A 6,490-nucleotide genomic window follows, 5' to 3' on the forward strand; every position below is an offset into this window, starting at 1 on the left:
AACTTCACGGCACCCTGCAGGATTTTATAGACTGGACTGGATGTGGCTTAGAACAGCTAAATGGACCAAACTACACACTATACCCAGAAACTAACAAGTTAGTCACCTACTGAGCAACATTTAGTTACACCTTAGTTCCAAATGCCTTCATCATTCTGCACCAATTATCCTTCATGCCTTCCAGACTGTAAATAATTTAACTTAACGATAGAAATGTACTCCAAGGTCACAACGACAACTTCTGGAAACAACCATAACTACATCCAGTAATCTGCAGAGATGAAACCACGTTTAAGGGCAACTAAAAATGATCAAATCTACATGGGGGTTAACTGTGTCCAGCTTTGTCCAAAGCAACAAACCAGGGCACCCATGTGGCTGAAGAGGGGGGGGGCTCAACTTTAAGGACAAGAAAAGACGGAGACAAACGGCAGAGGGACACATAGTAGTGAACATCTGCTGTGCACCGAGTGCGTGCGTGGCCGGGCCTCTTATCTCCACCCGCCGCCCGCCTCGGACTGGCTGCCATCTTGGCTCAGGCACAAGGTGGTGGGGGAAGCGGCTCCTGGCTCCCAGGCAGGCTGGAGGAGGACAAATAACCACATGCACGTACCCGACTCACTAGAACACCATGTGCGAGTGGATGACCACGCACGGAGTGGCTGTGGAAGAGGGTTTTGCGGACACATCCACGTAGTTTTATTTCGTGTTTTCGAGGAGAGCAGCCGAAGTTGTGAGAGCGGCAGGGGACAGTGGTGCAAGTTCACCGATTACACGGCGCATAATGGAGCGAGCGGGCAGCGTGAGAAAACACGCCATAAAAGTGGCGGTGTGCCGACGCGTACTTCTCGCTGTAACTAGCCAAGAAGTACACGGACATAAGCAGGTGTTCGGAGCGTCGGCCGCCCGTCCACACGACGTAACAAGTGCAGCCGCGGACGTTACCAAACTTCGCTGGCGGGTTACAATGAAACCGTACAAACAAAAGCTCTCGCAACAAAAGCCCGAACGCGGAAAAGGACCCGGCGTCACTTTGTCCTTTGACATCGATATATTTTTTTTAAAAAGTGAAGCGAAAGACGAAGAAAGTTAATTTCCTCGCCCATCGCTGTGCGGGGAGCGACGCCCGGGCGGGCCGGCAGCTAGCTCGGGCTAATGAGTGGCTGATGACGGGGTGCGAGCCGGCTAGCAGAGCGTCGGTGTCCTCGCGCCGGGCTAACCGCCAACGGCTAGCGGGGCTAATTAGCCTGTCGGTGGCACGTCGCTCCGGACCGGGAACGCTTCGCTCATCTCGGATTTAGCCAAAAGTGAAAACACTTCCCGCTTTCCATCAAATGCTTGACATGAGGACTGATGTTTCTTGAGCAGTTAAGTGTGTTTTAGCGACGGGAAACGTGGTGGAAACAACATGAAAAACACGATTGTATGGGATGACCGCCTGGCCTCGCTGCCCCCCCCCCCCCTCCTCCTCCTCCTCCTCTCCCACTGCTGCGTCCCTTCCGTCCAACACAACACAGCCGCTACGGACACTCCGCGCAGCGCCCAGCGACCGACACAAAGTATTTGGTGGAAATACAACTAGTAGTAGTGCGTCGGATGCGACGCCGTGCCGCGTGTCCGTGCCGAAGCGTTAGTGAGCGCCGGTATTCTCCGCTGGGAATCTGACTCCGTGAGTCGGCCAGTGACTCACCTCTACGCTCGAGCCACCTCGTGTCTCCTGCGAGCGCAACACAATTAGCTAACGGGGCTAACGCGACACTTTGAGACCGACTCGGGCCGACCGTTCGTGTCACACAAGTCAACAAGTTGGCGGTGAAACGGGCCAGAAACGGGGAGGCTCTCCGTGCGGTGCGGGCGATGTTTCTTTCCACTTTTCAACTAACTACGGGACTGTTGTGTGTGTGTGTGTGCGCGCGCGCGCCCGTTTGTGTGTGCGTGCGAGCGATGCAGCGGGTGGCAAAGCTAAGCGTGCTATTGTTAGCATGTCGGCATGGCAGCTACAGACCTTCAATGACTTTCTAATGAAATGAGAAAATAAAAGAGACGCCAAGTGAAGCGGCCGTCATCGACGCGAGTTTTCCAGCGAGTTGGCGGTGAACGAAACACCCATCGACCTGGAAACCAGCTCACACGACGGGTTAAAAAGAGTGCGATTGTGTTGGGAAAAAGTATGGAAAACTTACTATAAAAGGCAGAATATAACCCGTTTGGATTCACAGTCAGCGGTGGCCATCAAACACTCGCACTCAATCCTGCTCGACTAAATTGAAAGTGCACTCATTCAAAGGGCATTTGTTAGCTTACCCAACAAGCTCGGTCACTTCGGGCTTTTATCAAATCAACTCCTCGGTAGTATCTCCGCTTGCTTGAAAAAAAAATCCTCCGTGGTCCCTTTTCGTTTGAAATATAAATAAACGAAAAAAAGTTTCTTTTTCATGAAATGTTTCTCCGGCGTGTTTCGCATCCGCGACCTCGCCGACTAGTGCGCGTTGCTCTTCTCTCCTTTGTGTTAATTTCACTCAAATCGAGTTTAATCCGATCGATCCCTCGGCTGGTCGCGCTCCCGAGTCCTCCCCTCCAGACACTCGCTCACCTTCCTCGGCCAGGGGGGGCGCGCTCCCGAGAATCTCTCATAGAGATAAACAGGCGGCGTGCGCGGTCACTGACCTGCCGTGCCCGGATGACGCGCTCCGGGACTTCTCGATGTAATACGGGCGTCGTTTGGACTCTGGGCTGGTGCCATAGCTGCGGGTCCAAATACGATGGGGCCGTTTATTTTCTTGTTGCTTCGATAGAAAGGTAATAGACTCGAGAAACCCTTTTGGAAGTGCAATACAGTGTCAAAATCATCCCATTTATTTTTAAATAAATGATTGAATGAATGCATATGTAAATGTTCAGTGTAGGTTCAATTCTAACCCTTGCTCTGCCGTGATAAGTTAGTGCAAATCTGTACAAAGGTTTAGGCCTCTTTATGTACTTATATATATGCATGAATATACTCTGCGTATATGAATGTAGAGTATATTGTATGTACGTATACATGTATGTAGATATGTACATATCTGTGTATATGTAATCTGGATACGGTATTAATTCCTTGTTTTGTTGAGTCTGTGCCTCAAATGCTAGGTTAGAAATATTCTAATATATAAAAGTTCATGTTTAAATGGAATGAATGTGATCATTAATTGAGCACCTCAGTAGAACTCTTCGATCCCAAAGCCAAACAGGGAACTTCTTTTGAACTGTGCTGATCGTGGCCGTCAGGAGTCGGCATAGGCCTCTTTCTTCCTTTTGTCTGAATTTTTTGAAAGCATATTATTGAAAATCTCTATCATCAGGAATCAGGAAACATTCATTGCCAAAATATGTCAAACAAACAAGGAATTCGTCTTGGCGGTTGGTGCGTGGCAGTAGACAGTAAACAATAGACAACAAGACAGCAGTGCACAAGTAATAAAATAAAATGAAATGCTAATGCAATGGGTTAGTAGAATAAGGCTATGGGTTAGTATAAAACAAGAGAATAAAGTTAAAGTTAAACATTAAAAGTTACAAAAAATATTAAAAAATAAAGTGCTATACTGTTTTGTACCGTGGAATTCGTCTCGCATTTAAACAAAACCCGAAGAATGCTAAATGTGAAGGCTGTTGGTCCTTTTGGAGCAGAGGATCCACTTGTTATGCCAACAAAAATGTCTGTCACAGTTATTGTTATTGTAGCTCATAGTGATTGTTTAGGTTTTACACAAATTAGAGGACAGGCAAACATTTTGTTGAGTGTGTTCATCAAAGGGACTGTCCACCTGTCCACCTGTCCCCGCTAAACAGACCTTGTTGGGATTAGTTACATGTAGGAACTATCTTCTGGGTTAACAAAGTCCACCTCGGCTCATATTATTACAACAGCCAATTTATATACAGGCCTATATATAGTCAGGGGGAGGCGAATCGACCCAACCTCACCATCCCCCCCACCTCTTCCAGCGGCCTTCGGCCCCATTAGGCGCTACTAGGCTAACCCACCCTGATCTGTAGTCACCATGTTGAGTCCAATTTCAGAGTTAAAACATACGTTGTTTTCTGTGGAGAATCAGCCAGTTTATTATAATATAGTCGACAACCGTACCAGTGTCTGTGCAAATTATACGCGTTTTATTCTGATGGACTGGGATGACTCAGACTTAAAACGTCTTCTACTTAATCTTGAGTACTTGAGACTGGTTCTGGTCTCGGGAACACTTTGTGACGTCCTGTCTGGAGATCACTGAACTTCATATGCATTGTCTCATTGATCAACCAATCCCCATACGGTCTCGGCCTGGATAGCCTCTGGTCTTGGTCAGGTCTCCTTCTGGATACCCTCTTGTATTGGTCTGGTCTAATGGATCCTGGCCTGCTCTGATCAGCCCGCCATTCCTCGTGAGGTGGTTTCCCTCCACGTCATACATGCTGTATCTTTCTCCTGGAGACTTTCTGAACATAGAAAGCCCCCCCCCCGCCCACTTTCAGACAGCCTTGTGGTTTCAGCTAATTTGAGTAGGTTTTTAGAATCAACATGCAGAGACTTGAAACTTGCTGGAATTAGGTAATCCATCATTGTGAACATTGTGTTCTAAAAATATGTATCTATCTGTAGCCTGTAGCCTATGATCATTCTCAGTTTTGCGCGCTCGCATTGGCTAATGAGCACTAAACAGGGCTGTGTATGGAGGACATGGGGCAGCCCCCGAGGTTAGCACAACATTTTACTCCAATCTACTTAGTACGTGTTGACATACTTCACAGGACAAGCGCATAAATTTGACCTATAGGTGTCACTTAATCTGTAACGCCTCCCCCCCTGTGGACCACGAACGTCTGTACAAACACCGTTCCATGAAGTGGTCGAGATATTTCAGTTGGAAGACCCCGCAGGAATGTGATGTGCCACATGGGAGCTGTGGAGCGGCACGTGACGATGGACGAAAGCGTGATATCATTGGATGATTGTTTGGGTGGTCAATGGCGGTACATCACATTTCAATCCGATACTGCTTAAACATACTAACTGTAATTCTCAAAGCGTGGTCTGCATGTCCTTCTACATCCAGGCTGATCTGAGGTCTGCACTCAGCAGCATCCAGGCTGGAGGACTTGCGTTTCATAGTGCTCTTCAGTGTGTTAGTAGGTTGCACCGATTACATAGTAGATATTTTGTCACTAGATTCACAAGTTTTATTTACTCTCGTATATTAATTACACATTTCCTGCCAAGACGAGTCAAAATGTCTGCTGTGGAAAAGGTACAACTAATTGCGCACTAGATTCTCTCTTATTGTGAAGGAGCGAGTTCCAAACTGCTGCACATTAAGTCCTCTGCTGCAAGTTTCCACGGGAACTTTGAAAAGTAAAATGTGCCAATATTTTTTGGGGAAAAGCATATAACAGAGAACTTAAATGTAGTTGAGAAGACGACTATGCACGCCCAGCTCAGCTGGACCCTGGATGCAGCTGGTTGGGAACATTGTCTGCCAGAAACAATCGCAAACATAAAACGTTCTGTTGTCTTCGAACATCTTTGTCATTACTGAGCATATTGAGCATATTGATTACTCGGAAAACTGAAGCTAAGTTTATTTGAACACAGTAGACTAAATGTCCTCCATTATTTCAGGGTCCATCAAAAAGCACGAGTTGGGCAACTTGTCACACTACAGCAGACTATTGAGGCCACACTCCTGCATTTGAGCACAAGGACTACATTGACTCAGGTAAGTTTGGATGATATTACTGGGGTAAATATGTTATTGAGAAGACAAACAAGCTGCTCGTCATTAACAAACTGACAGCTCATTGTTGGAGAAAAGCTCAATGTTGGTCTGTCATGAGTGGGAGATGGACATGACTACTGCGCAGTGGAGGAACTGGCTTGAGCGGTCTTTTAAGATGGTTGCGTAGATGCTAACGTGTGCCGTTGGTGCGCTGAAAGAACGTTAGGCTATCTGACGTAGGCTAACGTGCTAATGTAATCGCAAATCACCAATCAACCATTACTGCTGGTTACAATAATGCTGTTATCAAAGAGACCAAAAAAAATACAATTTATTTTTTAAATGGCCGTCAAGTGGATGATTTCATTGTATCTTATAAAAGCGGAAGAGACAGAATAACAGGTTTCAAACAGTCCTTCTTTCTCTTCTTTAAGAGTGGGAAGGTAGAAAGACAGGATTTTAAGAGTTTTCGAACACATTGGAGAGAACTCCCATTCATTTCAATGGCCAATGCTACGCTAGTTACGCCATTGATTTCAATGGCCAATGCTATGCTAGCTACTTCAGCCAAGGAAGGGGCGGGGGGGGGGGGGGGGGGGGCGGAGGCTTCCCTCAGGTGTAGCTATGATATAATCGCCATGGATACAGGAAGGCGTAAAGCTAAACGAAAGACGGGAGTGTGTGTTAGTATTTTACAGCCACTTTGCTCTGCTGTTTTTTTTTCTATTTTAAAA

General features: G+C 46.7%; 1 protein-coding gene across 6 annotated transcripts in view; it reads right to left on the reverse strand.

Annotated features, from left to right (window-relative positions):
• chd7 (chromodomain helicase DNA binding protein 7) overlaps positions 1-2,729 on the reverse strand; it is a 54,771-nt gene extending 52,042 nt beyond the window's left edge. For 5 of the 6 annotated variants that reach the window (XM_078098850.1, XM_040170649.2, XM_078098851.1 and 2 more), the window contains exon 1: positions 2,305-2,729. The gene's annotated coding sequence lies outside the window, so the exon portion shown is untranslated. Of the gene's footprint in view, positions 1-1,690; positions 1,732-2,304 lie in introns of those variants that run through there. The other variant, XM_078098848.1, reaches the window with a different exon arrangement.
• Between the last annotated feature and the right edge of the window lie 3,761 nt (positions 2,730-6,490).

Source organism: Gasterosteus aculeatus, chromosome 3 (assembly GCF_964276395.1).
Source record: "Gasterosteus aculeatus chromosome 3, fGasAcu3.hap1.1, whole genome shotgun sequence".
Taxonomy (NCBI): Eukaryota; Metazoa; Chordata; class Actinopteri; order Perciformes; family Gasterosteidae; genus Gasterosteus; species Gasterosteus aculeatus.